This window comes from Pseudorca crassidens, chromosome 3 (genome assembly GCF_039906515.1).
Source record: "Pseudorca crassidens isolate mPseCra1 chromosome 3, mPseCra1.hap1, whole genome shotgun sequence".
NCBI classification, from domain to species: domain Eukaryota; kingdom Metazoa; phylum Chordata; class Mammalia; order Artiodactyla; family Delphinidae; genus Pseudorca; species Pseudorca crassidens.
In genome coordinates this window covers 116,677,506-116,694,402 of record NC_090298.1, presented here as the reverse complement: position 1 = coordinate 116,694,402, position 16,897 = coordinate 116,677,506, and the positions used below count along the sequence as shown (strand labels likewise).

General features: G+C 51.8%; 1 protein-coding gene across 4 annotated transcripts in view; it reads right to left on the bottom strand.

Moving 5' to 3' along the window:
- PSD2 (pleckstrin and Sec7 domain containing 2) overlaps nucleotides 1–16,642 on the bottom strand; it is a 62,773-nt gene extending 46,131 nt beyond the window's left edge. For 3 of the 4 annotated variants that reach the window (XM_067731933.1, XM_067731934.1, XM_067731935.1), the window contains exon 1: nucleotides 3,074–3,206. The gene's annotated coding sequence lies outside the window, so the exon portion shown is untranslated. Of the gene's footprint in view, nucleotides 1–3,073; nucleotides 3,213–16,623 lie in introns of those variants that run through there. The other variant, XM_067731932.1, reaches the window with a different exon arrangement.
- Between the last annotated feature and the right edge of the window lie 255 nt (nucleotides 16,643–16,897).

The window sequence follows — 16,897 nt, the reverse complement described above, 5'->3', positions numbered from 1 at the left end:
GACATAACGAAATGCAATATGTGATCCTTTATCAAAAAAAACTTTTTTTAAGCTATAAAGAACATTACAGGGACAACTAGAGAGATTTGAATATGGATTACATGAGATTAGGTGGCATCATTAAATTTCTTGGGTATGATCAACAGTACAGTTATTATGTAGAAAAATGCCCTTGTCTCAGGAAATTCATGTTGAAGTATTTAGAGCTGAAGTGCTATGATGTCTGCAACTTACTTTCAGAAGTTTCAGAGAGAGAGAGAAAAACAAATGTGGGCAAAATGTCAACAATTGGCAAACTAGGTCTCTAGGTGAAGGGTATATAGGTGGGTGTTCATTGTTCGATCAGATGTGACAAGACAAAAAGTTAGGGGGGAGGGAAGGGAGTGGAGGGAGACACTCTAAAGAGGGGAGCTCAGGGCTCCTGATGGCGCAGGACTCAGGTGAGGGCAGTCCTTACTGCAGCAGACAGCATGCTGGGCTGTGGGCCTGACCTGGACGCCGGAGTCCTCCTGGGCCAAGCAGACACAGCCCTGGAGTGGCTCACCACCTAAACAGGGTCAGGCTTACCTACGAGCAAACCAACTTAGGAGGACAGGGCCCTGCAGGAAACAGCCAGGTCCCAGGGAGACCAGCAGGGCAGCCCTCAGCCGGGACAGGACTGGCAGGAACAGGGGCCCTAACCCACCTCTGCCTGAACCGTAGCAAGGAGCTGGGTCTGTCCCAGGCCCACCCCCCTACCAAACACCCCTCAAGGGGTGACAGCCTGAGTGTATCCTCCCGTGTGAGGAGCCAGGCTAAATATGGAGCCCCAGACATAAGATGCCTCTCAAAACAGATTTTCCTGGAAAAGACCATCTGGCAAAGAATGTCTAGAGCATCGTCTGTCATGAGAGGCAGTGTTGTTCTCCTTCAGGCCAACGTCCGGAACGGGAATGCCTCGATCCCAGCTCTCTAGAAGATCCCAGCTTAGTGCCTCCGTTTTCCCCAAGTTCACTCTCTTGCTCCAGATGAAAAGGTGCTCAGTCCCACCTCCCTCCTAACTTGTACCTCCAAGGAAGAAGAGAATGAGATTGGGGACAGAAGTCCAAGCTTCAAGCAGTTCTGCCCATGTGCAAATCCTGATTCTGCCACTTACTAACCAGGTGACTCTGAACAAGCAACTTTTCCCTGAGCCTCGGTATCCACAAACTGGAAATAATGGGCATACCTCCCTCTAAAGGCTGGTCTGTGTAGGAGAGTACTTAGCACAGTGGCAGTGCACGATTCTGGAAGCTGGGCGAAGCAGTGTCCCCCCCACCCCTCTCTCAGTCCTGTCAAGAGCAGTAAGCCCTTTGCAGGTAACTTTGCTCCCCTGCGTTAGGAAACACTGCGGGTCAGGTCGGCTGGGGGAGTGCACACCCATAGCTGTCAGACCAGCAGCAGGAGGGAAGCCTCTCAGGCTGGCACAGGGCGCTCCTGGGATTACAGGGTACAAATCACCTAAGCATTGAGGTTTCAGCCCCTGCAAAAGGCACCAGCAGGGGAGGACTTCAAAGGGCATTCCAGTCAACCTTCTACCTTTAGTTGGGCCACCACCCACCTACTCATCCCAATGTGTGAGAATCCTCTGGTTCAGGCCACAACCTAGGGACCTGCCATGTTTCCACCAGGACCAAACTTTGCAGTAGCCTCATTCAAAAGCCACTGACTCTTACCATATGCTGGGGAAAAGGGGCTCTTGAGAGGGAAGGTGGGTATGACGTAACAGAGGTTAGGTGGGTAAGGGAGGGCAGCTGGCCCATTTTGCTGATTCAGAGATCACAGGTCATAGAACCTGCAGCATCCCTGGGAGGTAGGGTTCCTAACCTCCCAAGCAAGGAGTGGAAAAATGACTATATCTGTCAAGGCCAGAGGTTGCACTTGGAGATGGTCCCAATGCCCCTTCCCCACTCTCCCTCGAGCTGCCTGAGTATCCCCCATTAAGCAGCTTTTGTTTCCAGGGTCTGGAAGAAGGAGCTGGAGAACCCAGGAAAGTCCAAATGCCTCTCCCCAAACCCAGGCTGCTCATCTGTCCTGGCCAAACCCTGAGCCCTCTCCCTGCTCCCCATTCACCCACCCATCAAGTTCAGCCTGGCTTATCCTGAGCCTTCCAGGAATTCTCAGGCCCACTTCCATTGTGGCTGGTGCCCCCAGTTCTCTCCCAGGGCACCCCAAGATGGCCCTAAGGTTAAGGGATGGGCTGAGGCAGTGGCCCCCTGGGCCTGTGCAGAGACAATGCCCCCAGTTCTGACTCAGGGAGTCCCCAGGTCCTCCAGGGAGAGCAAGAGTTGGAATACCTCCTCCTAGGAGGGGGGCCAGCTAAGCAGGTGGTCCCCACATCTGGACTCCCTGCCCCACCCCAGCCCTAGCAGTGACTACTAGGACGCCTCCCTCCCTGCGGCTGCCACAGCCATTATGTGCCTCCTGGCCTTGCCTGATGCCTGCCACGCCCCCATGCAAGCCCTGCTCCAGCGGCAGAGCTCAGAGCCGCTGAGGCCTGGCCGCTAAGCCAGGCTGTCAAAGTTGGGAAACTGGAAACAGAAATAAATCTTCAAAGCTGCTCCGTGGTAAAGGTGGTGGCCAGCAGGCCTGGCACCCAACACCCCAGGTCCCTGGCCACCAAGCTCCAATGGCACCCCATCAACGTACACATATGCACTCGGATTAGACAAACGGTGGGGGGCGCGGGGTGGGGGGGAGGAGATCAGGAGACAACTGGGCTGCCGGCCCTAACCCTCCCTGCAGGCTGGCCTGGGGCTCTCTAGCGGTGCCCTCTCTCCCTGGCCCAGACTCTGCCATCCCGGGCTTCCTCTTTCGGCCCCATCTCCATGACAACCGTATCCTTCAGATGCTCCAGCCGCCACGGAATTGATCTCGAAATGTAGCTTTGTTAGCAGACCCAGGCGGGCACGGAGGGCGGAGGGCGGCGCCGCCACCCAGCATGCTCCCCCCAACCCCAGCAGCCCCTCCCGGCCCCCAGCCCGGCTTCGGGAGGGGCGGGGTCCCGGAGCACGCTGACCCTGGGAACAAGGTGTTCCCGCACGGCCCGACTCACCGCTCCGGCTCCCAGTCGCTGCGTCCAGCCTCTCACGGTGGGGCCATGAGGAGGCCACCGCTGGACTGACCGTCCCACTCCGCCACCGCCTGTCGGGGCTCCCGCGCTCGCTGCTATCCCTTCAGGTGTCGGAGCGCGTCTGTGGAGAAGCAGAGCAGAGGTAGGGGGGACGGACGGCAGGAGGGAGGGAAGGAAGTAGAGAAGGAGGGAGGGAGGAGCGGGAAGGGCGGGGAAGGGCGGGGGGACTGCGGGCGGGGGGCGGGGGGAATGGAGCCGGGAATGGAGCCGGGAGGCGACGGCGGCCACGCAGGCCGCCCGCCCGCCTGCCCACCTGACCCAGCTCTGCACTGAGGGCCGGATCGCGCGCCCGGACCCGGCCGAGAAGGGAGGCAAGCCCTGTCCCGCACAAGCCCGCGCCGGCCCTTTAAGAAAGTGGGGGAGGGGAGCGCTGCGAGGTTCCGCCCCCGCTCCTAGCCCAGCCGAGCTCCAGCTGTCCTCTAACCCCGGGCCAGCCGGCCGGACCCAACAACCTCGGCAGGACCTTGGGGCCCCAGACCCTGAGCCCTCAGGAACCACCCTCCTCGAGGTGAAGGAGGGAGCGGGTCCTTGCCCTCCTCCCCTGGTCTGTTCGTGGTCCGGCTCCTTGCCCTCCACACCCCCGCCAGCGCTCGCGCACCGTGGCGCGCGCGCACACACACCGCCACACACACACCCCGCCACACACACACACACACACACCCGCCCAGGGGAGACCCAGCCGACTGAGAGGAGCGAGGAGTGCCGGGATCACGGTGGATGATCCCAGAGAGAGGGAGGCTGAGCCCAACCTACTTAGCTACCTACTGAGGCAGACAGAGGGACAGACAGACCTGGGGTATGGGGTGAGAAGGGGGGCTTGGGACAGAGCTGGAAGGAGTGCAGTGAGGAGGGGTGCAGGAGAGAGGGACAAAGGGGAGAGACCCTGAGGGAGGGGAAGGGAGGAATACAGAGTCCCAGTACCAGGTCAGGAGCCCAGTACTCTGGGCTGTGGAAACTCTCTCCCGAGGAACCTGCCCCACAGACCCTGCCAGTCACCACCTGCAGACCTCCCCCCACCCCAGGACCCTAGCTCTGAAGAGAAAGTTGACAGTATTGTACCTGGGCTAAACACTAAAAAGAACATCCTGGCTGTGAGGCTCCTACAGGGCAAGGTTCCACCCCTCAGAGAGGTAATAAAGGGCCCCCACCCACAGGGATCTAGGGAGACCGGGAGCTGTGGAGAGGCAGGGCAGGTGAGCAGGCCCCATGCCATGGACAAGGGAGATCAGGTTAGGGTCAGGCCCTACCACAGGAAGCCACTTTCCACCTTTCTCCTTCCACTCCAGCCCCCAAGCACTGTTCACTTCACCCAGCTCCTTCCCACCGCCACACTTTTGCAAGTATTCCACCCTCTGCCCTGTCGGGCCTTGATCCTGCTGTGCTCAATGAACTCCTACCCAATCTTCAAATCCCTGCTTAAATGCCTCTTCCTCCATGAAGCTTTCTGCATCCTTCCTCCCACCCATACACACATACAGTTAGGGACCCTCTTCTTAGGTAGGAGAGGATGACAGAAGAGAGGATTTGCTGACCTATGAGGGGTGCCTAAGCTGTGCAGAGTGGCAGTAATTGGAGGTACAGGGTCTGAGCTGTGATCAGTCTCCTCCCTCTTCAAGCTGGGCTACAGCTGGAGCTGGGGTTTCATCAACCACAGTGACATTTCTGCTATTAACTGTGCATCTACTGGGTGCCCGAGTCCACACTAAATGCTTTCTACGTGTTATATTTAACCCTCAAAACAATCCTACCACCTGTTTTACAGATGAGAAAACAAACTCCAAAAGCATAAGCCAGGAGGTCTGATCCTGTAGACACAGCTGAGCAGTTCAGAGGGCACTCTGGCCACAGCCCTTCATGGCCCATCAGACCCTAGGACATACCCAGGGAGCCACTCTACTGCAGGGGCCCAGGATCTTCTCGAAGGACACAGAGGGATCATGGCTTCCCTGCTGTCCTGCCCTCTACCTTCTGCCCTCTGCTACCTGCAGGCAGAGCTGGGCGGCAGTTGGCAACCAGCAAGGGCGGGGGGAGGAAGTGGTGGTGACAGGGCTTTGCTCCTTATCCTCAGGACCCATGACCTCAAGTCACAGCTGGACCACATTTCTGAGTTTTCACTACCCAATGAGGATGGTCACAGCCCCTCTTGTGGGGCAGGGATGAAAGGAGTTAATGTGCTCGGTGCCCACCCACCCAAGACCCGGATCACAGATGCACCCAACAGGCCTCTCCTTCTCTCACCCCCACATCCAATCCCTCAACAAATCCTATGGGATTTACTTTCAAAGCTGTCTCAAATTGGCCACTTCTCATCAGCTCCACTGCCACCACCTGCCTCAAGCCGCCATCCTCTCTCACCAGGATTATTACTGTAGCCTCCTAACTGGTCCCCCTGCTTCCACACAGCCCCAGTACCAACAATCCCAACACTGCAGCCGAAGGGATCCTGTTCAGTGTAAGTCAGATCATGTCATTCCTCTGCTCAAAATCCTCAAATGGCTCCCTTGTCACTAAGACTCAAGCCAAGCCTTATAATGGCTACAAGGTCCTACTGTGATCTGGCCCCAGTCACCTCTCTAACCTCACACCTCTCCAGCCACACTGGCCTCCTCTCTGTTCCTCTAACACACCAGGTACACTCCCCACCTCAGGGCCTTTGCACTTGCTATTCCCTGTGCCTGAAACACTCCTTCCCCAGGTAGCTGCATGACTCACTCCTTAACCCCTTCAGCTCTCTGCTCAAATGTCACCTTCTCTGACCACCCGACCTGAAATACTACCCCCTCCCTCACCCACGTCTTCCCTTCACCTGCTTTCTTTTCCTCCATAACGCATATTTGTATACTACATGTTTACTCGCTAATTCTGGTTATTGTCTGTCTCCCTCCCACCACTACCATCACTGGGCCATAAGCTCCAGGAGGGCAGGAAATTTGTTCCGTCACTTCTGTAGCAGTGCCATCGTCTTCCCCCATCACGGCACATACCACACTGTGCCATTACTCTCTGGACTGGATGGTCCCAGAGGGCAAGGGCCCGAGGTAGGGAAGCTGTGCAGTGAGGAGCAGGTGGGGAGTCAGAGTGGCCAGAGGTGGAATCCTGGGAGCCTCAAGCTCTTGTCTTTACATCCCCAACGTTACCTGCAACTCCTGTGTTAACTGGGAGGAAGTGTAAGGTGCAAAGACCATGCTCACTGGCAGCCCGTGGCTGTGAGGATGATTCATCCATTAATTCAACAAACATTTACTGAGCACCTACTGTGTGCCAGTATGCCAGGCCCTGAGGTGGGGGGGAGGGGGAGCAGAGCCCAGACAAAGTCCCTCCCTCCACAGCTCACAGCCTATCAGATGATTTCCCAGGGGAAATATCTCTGTAGGTGGAGCTTCCTGGGGCAGGCAGCTTATCTACTTCACCCCACTTATCACAAGGTGAAGTCAAATTTTAGGTATGGATTTTACTAGTTTCCTGCCTACAATCTCACCCAGACTGTGAACTCCAAAAAGGGGCATGGACTGTGTATCTAGTTATTACTGGATCCCCAGCATCTAGTCAGGGCCTGGAGGGTAGCTGGAGCTCAGTAAGTATTGGATGGATGAATGAATAAATGAGTAGTAAAATAGAAGCAGGCCCCTGAAGAAGGTGAAGATTTGGGCTTGCAGCCAAGAGGCGAAGGCAGGGCACTGCCTGAGCAAGGTGAGGTAGAGGGAAGGTCCCCTGGAGGGGAGCAAGCCCATGGGCGGGAGGGAAGGGGGACTGCTCAGGCTCTGAGAGCTGCCTGTCCCACACCCTCCCCCAGCAAGTGTGGCCCTGCCAGTACTGGTCCAGGGCTGGTGGACAAAGCCCCACAAGGAGTGCCAGGGACTTGCAGTGCCTAGAGCCAGCCGGCTGCGGGCCCAGGGCACAGGCAAAGCCTGGCCCGCCAAGAACTTTGAGGGCCTTTGTGGGCCGCTGGGAGCCGGTCCAGGAGAATGCCGGGAACTGGCCAGGGTGGGATGGGATGCACTCCCATGCTTCCGGAGGTCCAGCTGGCCATCCAGGCCTGGATTAATAGGGGGATTAGGAAAGGGATCTCCTTCTGCCCCCCAAATACTTACAACTTGGAGAGCTGCTAGAATTGGAGTGTCCGGTAGATCCCATCCAGGTTACCGAGGCCCACGAGATGGGCTCAGCTAGGGCTCATAGACTTAGGGTTGAAGCTGACACTCCCCCTCACTCCACGCTTTGACCCAGGAAGCCCAGCCAGAGAGAGGAGGAGAAGCCTTTTTCAAGGAAAAGGGACACGAGATATGTCGACTCCTGCCCCAGGAAGCGAGGCCAAATGGGAATGTCCAGGGAGGGCGGGCGCGGGGCTTAGAAGCGGAGCCATCTGGGGCCACGAGGCTCTCCGCCTCCCTCTGCTGGCCGGACTCAGAATTACCAGAGCGTCTCGCGTCACAGGGCCACGCACCGGTCCTGGGTCCTCCGTGCCGCGCAGCCCGGCTCTCTCTCTCTCTCACTCGTCCAGAAAGGAAACGAAGGTCATATGGGTCGTCCCCCTGCCTCAGCACCAGGCCCAGCCGCGCCCCAAGGTCCAGTCGCAGGCCGTCTGTAACCAGCCTCCATGCTGGGATGCTCGCTCTTTCTGAAAGTCCTTTACCTGCACCAACCTAAGCATTTCCTTAACTTGGCTCAGGATGTCTCCGAAATCCATGCTCTTCCACAGTACAGACGGAAAACTGAGGTTCCACTGACTATCCTATGGTGACCCAGGCCCCGCTTCCTTGGAACTGAGGGGAGCGCAGGTACTTCTCCCCAGGGCAGCCGGGAAGACAGGACTCTAACTGGCCGAGAAGCAAGAGGCCGCTCCGCCCAACCCCTTCCGGAGTACTTCAGAAAGCAGTCAGTCCACGAATGGGTTCTTTTGAGGTCGGGGCGCCACCTGCTGGTATCTATAAGAATTGCACCTGCACCACCAGGCACAGCCACGGGCTAGGAGAGACCGTGGGGAACAATTAGAGCAGCTGATATTTATTGACTGTTTCGTTAGGAACTTCCCTGGTGGCACGGTGGTTAAGAGTTCTCCTGTCAGTGCAGGGAACATGGGTTCGAGCCCTGATCTAGGAAGATCGCACATGCCGCAGAGCAACTAAGCCCACAAGCCACAACTACTGAAGTACGCATATCTAGAGCTGGTGCTCCACAAGAGAAGCCACCGCAATGCGAAGCCGGCGCACCGCAACGAAGAGTAGCCCCTGCTCTCTGGGACTAGAGAAAACTCCCGCACAGACCCAACGCAGCCAAAAATAAATAAATAAATTTGTAAATAATAAATAATTTTTTTAAAAAACTGTTATGTGAGCCAGGTTCATCCTAAGTTCTTGGCATTATCTCACTTCACACACTATCTCATTTCATCCTCACAGAAACCCTAGGTGAACATCATTCAGCCCATTTTACCCATGAGGACACTGAAGCTAGGAAAGTTAAGGGACCTACCCCAGAACACACCCAGGTGTGTATTTTAACTGGGCTCTTCCACCTGCACTGGAGGTGATGGGGGAAGTGGTAGCTCGGGAATGAGCTCTACAGGGGACACCTCCCACTTCCCGCTTCCCTCCCCAATCTTGGGTGCTATTCATCTCAGCTTAGCTGGCAGCTGGTGTGGAAGGATCCCTCAGTCTGTCTTGCCCCATCAGTGCCCATGTCCTTCTCTCCCTCAACAGTTTGAGAGCTCCTCTATGGCAGGACCAAGGCAAATCTGTTCCCATTTCCCCACCATTCAGCACTGATAACTAAATGCCCTCTGTACACTAAACGCTTCTCACCTGTGACTGCCACCTGCTGACCCTACTCTGCCCCTTCCTCACTTCCCAGTTCAGGAGTTCAGGCAGGTACAGTTTAAGTGGCTGCAAGTGATAGAAGCCGGCCTCAGTGAAAGGGGGCTCAAGTAAATGAAAAGTCCAGGAGTAGATCCAGCTGCAGGAAGTACCAAATCCAGAGTCCCAAAAGTGGTCTTTCTCCACACCTGTAGCCCACTATTCCTCTGTGTGGGCTTCATTTCCAGGTAACCTCTTCCAACAAAGTGTGGCTCAAGCAGCTCTGATTTTCCATCTAGCTTTGAGGGAAGAAAACTTGCCCATCCCAAGAATGTAAGCAAAAGTCTTAGGACGCAGTCTCATTGGCCCAGCCAGCGAAATATGCCCAGCCTTGAACCAGTCACTGTGGCCTAAGGAGTCACTGCCCCCCTTGGAGTGAGGAGTGGAGTCAGCCCCAGGTAATCCGAATGGACCAATAGTGGGAGGGGAAATTGTTCCAAAGGAAAACAGGGAGAGGAATCACCAGGAGGAGGAAGATGGTTGCTGCACAGCAAACAGCACTGACATCCACGACACCTGGCCATGCCAGAAGCCCATATTTTCTTGGCTCCAACCCATTTTTAGACTGCAGACCCCTTCCCAACTTATCTTACTTTCTTTCTTCTTTCCTTCATCGAATTGTCGTTGAGGCATTACATATTCATGTTTCTGGGTGAATCATAGCAGTAAACAAAAGAGGCAAAAATCCTTGCCCTCCTAAAGCATTTCCAGTGGGGGTGGGGGAAGAAACGAAACAATAAACACAATAAATAAGTCAAATTTATAATATTATAGACAATGATGAGTACTACAGGGGAAATAGAGCAGTGTAGAAGGGCCCAGGAGGTGGACAGGGTGAGGGGTACTGCAACTTTAAATAGAGTGCTACTCCCCTTCAATAGTGGTGCTGGGAAACTGGACAGCTACATGTAAAAGAATGAAATTAGAACACTCCCTAACACAATACACAAAAATAAACTCAAAATGGATTAAAGACCTAAATGTAAGGCCAGACACTATCAAACTCTTAGAGGAAAACATAGGCAGAACACTCTATGACATAAATCACAAGCAAGATCCTTTTTGACCCACCTCCTAGAGTAATGGAAATAAAAACAAAAATAAACAAATGGGACCTAATGAAACTTAAAAGCTTTTGCACAGCAAAGGAAACAAGACGAAAAGACAACCCTCAGAATGGGAGAAAATATTTGCAAATGAAGCAACTGACAAAGGATTAATCTCCAAAATATACAAGCAGCTCATGCAGCTCAATATCAAAAAAACAAACAACCCAATCCAAAGATGGGCAGAAGACCTAAATAGACATTTCTCCAAAGAAGATATACAGATGGCCAACAAACACATGAAAGAATGCTCAACTTCATTAATCATTAGAGAAATGCAAATCAAAACTACACAATGAGATATCATCTCACACCAGTCAGAATGGCCATCATCAAAAAATCTACAAACAATAAATGCTGGAGAGGGTGTGGAGAAAAGGGAACCCTCTTGCACTGTTGGTGGGAATGTAAATTGATACAGCCACTATGGAGAACAGTATGGAGGTTCCTTAAAAAACTAAAAATAGAACTACCATATGACCCAGCAATCCCACTACTGGGCATATACCCTGAGAAAACCATAATTCAAAAAGAGTCATGTACCGCAATGTTCATTGCAGCTCTATTTACAATAGCCCGGAGATGGAAACAACCTAAGTGCCCATCAACAGATGAATGGATAAAGAAGATGTGGCACATATATACAATGGAATATTACTCAGCCATAAAAGGAAACGAAATTGAGTTATTTGTAGTGAGGTGGATAGACCTAGAGTCTGTCATACAGAGTGAAGTAAGTCAGAAAGAGAAAAACAAATACTGTATATGAACACGTATATATGGAATCTAAAAAGAACCAAAATGGTTCTGAAGAACCTAGGGGCAGGACAGGAATAAAGACTCAGATGTAGAATATGGACTTGAAGACACGGGGAGGGGGAAGGGTAAGCTGGGACAAAGTGAGAGAGTGGCATTGACATATATACACTACCAAATGTAAAACAGATAGCTAGTGGGAAGCAGCCCCATAGCACAGGGAGACCAGCTCGGTGCTTTGTGACCACCAAGAGGGATGGGATAGGGAGGGTGGGAGGGAGACACAAGAGGGAGGGGATATGGGGATATATGTATACATATAGCTGATTCACTTTGTTATACAGCAGAAACTAACACAACAATGTAAAGAAATTATACCCAAAAAAAGATGTTAAAAAATAAATAAACAGAGTGCTACTGCTAGACACCTTGAGAAGGTGAATTCAAGCAAAGACAAGAAAGAGGTAAAAAGAATTTCTCATGTAGCTATCTGGGGGGGTGGAGATTTCCAAGGAACAAGAACAGCCAGTGCAAAGGCCCTGAGGTAGGAGTGTGCCTGGTGTGTCCTTGGAACACAAGGAACAAAGGGAACAAGGGGAGAGTGGAGGAGATGAGGCGGAGAGGAAGGGGCCAGGTGACATAGGGCCTTGAAGGTCATTGTAAGGTCTTTGGCTTTGATGCTGAGTGACATGAGGAGCCACCCAAGCTTTAGGACAAAGAACTGACCTGATTTGACTTATATGTTTAAAGGATTCCTCTGGCTGTTGGGGATAGATAGGAGGGGTCAGGGCCAAGCCTGGAGACCAGTGAGGCTACTGCAGAATTCCAGGGGAGAGTTGATGGGAACTCAGACCAGGGTGGTAGCAGCAGAGCTGGTGAGAAGTGGCCAGATTCCGGATGTATTTTGAAGTTAAAGCCAATAAGACGAGTTGAGGGATTGGGTGTGGGGTGTCAGAAAAAAAGGAGTCAAGAGTAAAGCAAAATATGAAAACCCAAACAATAGGAAGGATGGAGTTGCTAGGAACTAAGGTGGGGAAGTATGTGCTTGAGGAGGACAGGTGGAGATTGAGACATCAGTTGGCCACCCACGTGGAGATGTCAGATAGACAGATGGATACTTGAGGGAGGTCCGGGCTAGAGATGGGCATTTGGGAGAAGTCATGAGGCCACCTAGGAGGGGGGTGGGGTATGTCAGAAGCCCTGAGGGCTTCCCATATGAAGAGGTAGGTGGGGGAAAGGGGAGCACAAGATGGGGGACTGGGAAGGAGCATCCAGAGAGGCAGGGGAAAAGCAGGAGAATGTGGGATCCCATAAACAAGTGAAGAAAACATATCCAGGAGGACAGAGATGAACCAAGTCAAAGGCTCCTGATGGATCACATGAGATGAGAACTGAAAACTGATCATTGGACTTAGCAACATGGACGTCCCTGGGGACCTTGACAAGAGCCACCGTAGTGGGAATGGTTGAGGAGAACCTGATGAGAAAGGGATTATGAAATAGCAATTAACAAACCTGATAGCAGCATTATTCACAATAGCCAAAAGGTGGAAAAAACCTAAGAGTCCAACAGATGAAGGGATAAACAAAGTGTGGTAGAAGAGATCTTTAGAGGCATGCCACCAAGTTCTGTCCTTGACCCTGGACTTATCTGGTCCATAGATTTTTTTTTTTTTTTTTTTTTTTTTTTTTTTGGCTGCACTGCGTGGCTTGTGGGATCTTAGTTCCCTGACCAGGGATCAAACCCAAGCCCTCAGCAGTGAAAGCACAGAGTCCTAACCACTGGACCACCAGGGAATTCCCTGGTTTTGCTTTTTAACCAGTAATCTGGATGAAGACCCAGAGGCATATTCAGTGTGTTTGCAGAAAGTGGAAGATGGAGGGAGAAGACATCCGAAGCCAAAAAGAGGCAATAGAGCGAGTGGTTAAGATCACGATGTCTGGATCCAGACTACCTGGTTCTATTCCCAGCTCATTTGTGATTGGGTCGACTTGGGCAAGTTACTTAACCTGTGCCTCAATTTCCTCATCTCTAAAATGGGGATAATAGTAGTTCCTCAGTAGGGTTTTTCTGATGCCTGAATGAGTTAGCTCAGTGTCTGGCACATGGTAAGTGTATGTCAGTTTGCTACTCTCATCACTATCAGGACTGACTGGAGGGTTAAGTCAAAACCAACAAAATGGAATTTAATGAGGACAAATGGAAAAGCCATTCAAATTCCAACAAAGTACAAGTTCAAGGTCAGGAAGACCTAGCTGGGCAGCCATGCATTCATCTGTACATGAGAAACAGCCCAAGGTGTCCAGCTGATTGCCAGGGCAACTGCAGCCAACCCTGTCATTACAACCTTCAGTGGTGTTCAGGTGTCCATCAAGAGGCAAATGGATTAACAAACTGCTATACATCCAGACAATAGAATTCTACTCAACAACAAAAAGGAACAAACTACTGATATACACAATAATGTGAATGAATCTCCAAACTTTATGCTGAATGCAATAAGCCAGACACAAAAAAAGAGTAGATACTATGATTCCATTTTATGATGGTCCAGAATGGGCAAAACTAAGATACTGTGGAAAGAAACCAGAACCGTGGGGTCACGGGGTGACTAAGAAACTTTCTGGACTGATGGAAATATTCTATATCTTGATAGGAGTTGGGGTATACAAGTATATGCACTTGTCAAAACTCAACCAATTATATACTTAAGATTTGTGTTTTTCATTATATATGTTTCGTCTAAAAAAGCAAAGAACCATACACAAATATTGAACTCTAGTTAGTGATATGCGTGTTGAAATGTCAGGGGGTGAAATGTACTGATACCCGTAACTTACTTTGAAATACGTCCCAAAACGCAGATGAAGTGATGAAGGGAGGAGACATGCATAGATGATGAGAGAGCAAATATAGTATAATGTAAATTGTCAAATCTGAGTGGTGGCTATATGGGTGTTCGCTGCAAAATTTGTTCAACTTTTCTATAAGTTTAAAATTTGAGTAATAAAATATTGTGAAAAGAAGACAACTGATGGTCAAGGTGTGGGGAAATAGGCACATTCACACAGCTGTTACCCATTAGGAGCCAAAAGTGCTGCCACCTTCTGGGAAGCAATTTTTCAGCATGTATCAAAAGCCTTAAAAATTGTTCCTGGGCTTCCCTGGTGGCGCAGTGGTTGAGAGTCCGCCTGCCGATGCAGGGGACATGGGTTCGTGCCACGGTCCAGGAAGATCCCACGTGCCACAGAGCAGCTGGGCCCGTGAGCCATGGCCGCTGAGCCTGCGCGTCCGGAGCCTGTGCTCTGCAACAGGAGAGGCCACAACAGTGAGAGGCCCTCATACCACAAAAAAAAAATTGTTCCTGCTCTTCAACCCAGCAGTTCCATTGCTAGGAATTTATCTTAAGAAAATAAAGATGGATGGGGGCAAAGACGTAGCTACAAGGTTGTTCACTGCAACATTAATTATGATGGCAAAAAGTCCTAAATATCCTAAAATAGGGCATGGGTTAGAGAAATGGCAGCATCTTTAAGCACTGGAGTATTATGCAGCAATGAAAATGGTGCATGACAAATATTTGCTGAAAATGGTGCATGACAAATATTTGCTGAAATGAATACATCCTCTCTACACATACACTAGTTGAGAAGGAAAAGCAGCTCTCTGGGGATACCCTTCCCCTCACTAGAGACCCCATCCCGTGACACAGGTTACTCCATGCACCATCCCTGTCCCCATCCCAATCCCTGGAGTTCTTGGGGAGTTTCCATTTCTTCTTATCACAGCTGGCTCTGTTTTCCTTTTTCCAGGAAATTCTCCATTTCCCACCTGCCTCTTGCCTCCTGAACGCATTGTCCTATTTCCCCTGCACTATCTCTTGGGAACCCCCCTAATTCCGTCACACCGCCAGTGCCACCAGCTGGACTCACAGCTTGACTTGGGCAAGGGGAGAGTTCACCATGTGACTGGATCTTGCAGGAGGCTTTCCCCAGGAGTTCAGGATTGCAGGCTTCACTCCCCCATTCTAAAGGGGGCCACTGCCGTTGGAACCCGGGTTTGCGATGCCTGCCCCAGGCTCAGCTCAGGAAGGAGGAAGGTGATGGAGAGTGGGAGCAAATGGTGGTTGGGAGCTTGTGGGGAGGACAGTGCTCCAGAACCATTTCCCCACATCTCTAGCATGGCCCTCGGAAACTGGAAATTCTTCTTTCTTTATTATCAGGATCCTTTCCTTTTCTTTGTCCCTTTCCTTTTCTTTGTCCCTTTCCTCAATCTTCCAGAGCAGACCTGTCTTCACAACCAAATGATCCTTCAAAGTGTTAAGTTGAACAAAACCTGCCTTTCTCCCCTAGAAGGCCTCCTACAACCAGCTTTTACCCCTCACTTCATTAACACACGCGCTGGCATCAGTCTGGAAGGAAAGTCCTAAAGAGCTAAACGGGGTTGTCTTTGGGTGACGGGATTGCAGATGTTTTTTCCTCGTGTGTATTTTCTAATTTCCCTATAACAAACACATATTTTCTTCTGTATTGAGAAAAAAGTAGTCACCACAAAAGGAGCCACTCCCACCCAGAGTATACCCAGTGGAGAGCTGCTCAGGAGACGAAGGTCTGGAAAGGTTGTTTTCGGGGGATTGGGACCACTTAAGCTTCAGAGAAGGCTGGCGTGGGGGTGGGAGGGCACAGACCTCTCTGCAGCCAGCTGGGGCCTGTGTGCACAGACAGAGGCACATGTTCGGTGCTCCACAGGGTGAGCTAGTTCCAACCAAGGGAACAGCACAGGAAGTCCAGTTTGGTCTCACTAGAAGGAGCTGTCCTACAATGAAACAGGCTGCCTTTTAAGGCAGTGAGCTCCCTGCCACACGAGGTGTGCAAGCAAGATGGGCAGATGTCAGGAGGGTTAGAGAGGAGATTTCTAGACAGACTAAGAGAATGGACTGAGGGTCTCTGAGGTCCCTGAAAGCAACTCAGAGTGAGTTTTTAGTCTCCCTGACCAGACAAAGTGTCAAGGGAGTTCTGAGACCATTTCTGAGATTGCTGGCAGAGGGGATGGTCAGGAGGGACTTTCTGGAGGAGGAGGCCAGATCACTGCCATTCTGGCCCCTCAATCTCCACCCTGTGGGTATATATCTTCCTGACTCCCCTGTCTGGGGCTCTCTAGCCCTTTCCAGATAAAAATGCACAGGGCCTCAGCCGCTGCCTCACTGCATGACCCTTGATGACTCCGTTTCTCTCTGGGCCTCAGTCTGCCCCTCTGTTCAATGGTCTCAGCTAAAACCATCCATGTTTTTTTCTCCAAGGATGGACAAACCGCTTCAGTCGCACACTTATATGCAGGGAAGAGTCATTGGCGGGTTTTCTTGAGGAGGACCCTGGTTGCTTCCCAGCTTACAGTCCTTGGGACTTGGGCCTGATGATTGGGTAAGATCCAGCACAGGGGGTAGGGGCCCCAGAGGCAGGCCAGGGGTTCAGCCCCTAGTTTCCCACAATCCCCACGCTCCCACCACCCAGCCATCAGCCAAGGGCAAGGTCAGAAAGGGGATTGATATTACTATATGTTGTTTTTCCCGTGGTGATGGGGGCATACATCTGAGCTCACCCCAGGGCCCCTGAACCCCTCCTCCCCACGGGCCTCAGGGAGGGGTCTCAAGTCCTAGCCTCCCTTCCCAGACTGTCCTGGCCCTGCCCAAGAGGGAGCATGCTCTGATGATACAGGGAATGTTGGGGTCAGGTAAGGCCAAGAGATAGATCAACAAACCAGCACTCATCTGCAGGTGAACTCATTCAGGGTCGGCAGTGGTTAGAAAACAGGTCGAGAGGTCAGGCAGGCCTGCTCTGAATGCCCAGCTGAGTAACCTTCGGCAAGTGCCTCCACTTCTCTAGGCCTGTGAGTTTGTTGCTGAGGATGAAATGAGACACCACTGGGGTGGCAAGGAGCTCATGGCTTCCTTTTATTCTCACACACACAGCCACTGGGAGGCAGAAGCAAACCTCAGAGCCCCACAGTTTCTCCCCAGACTTGTCCACCCCTC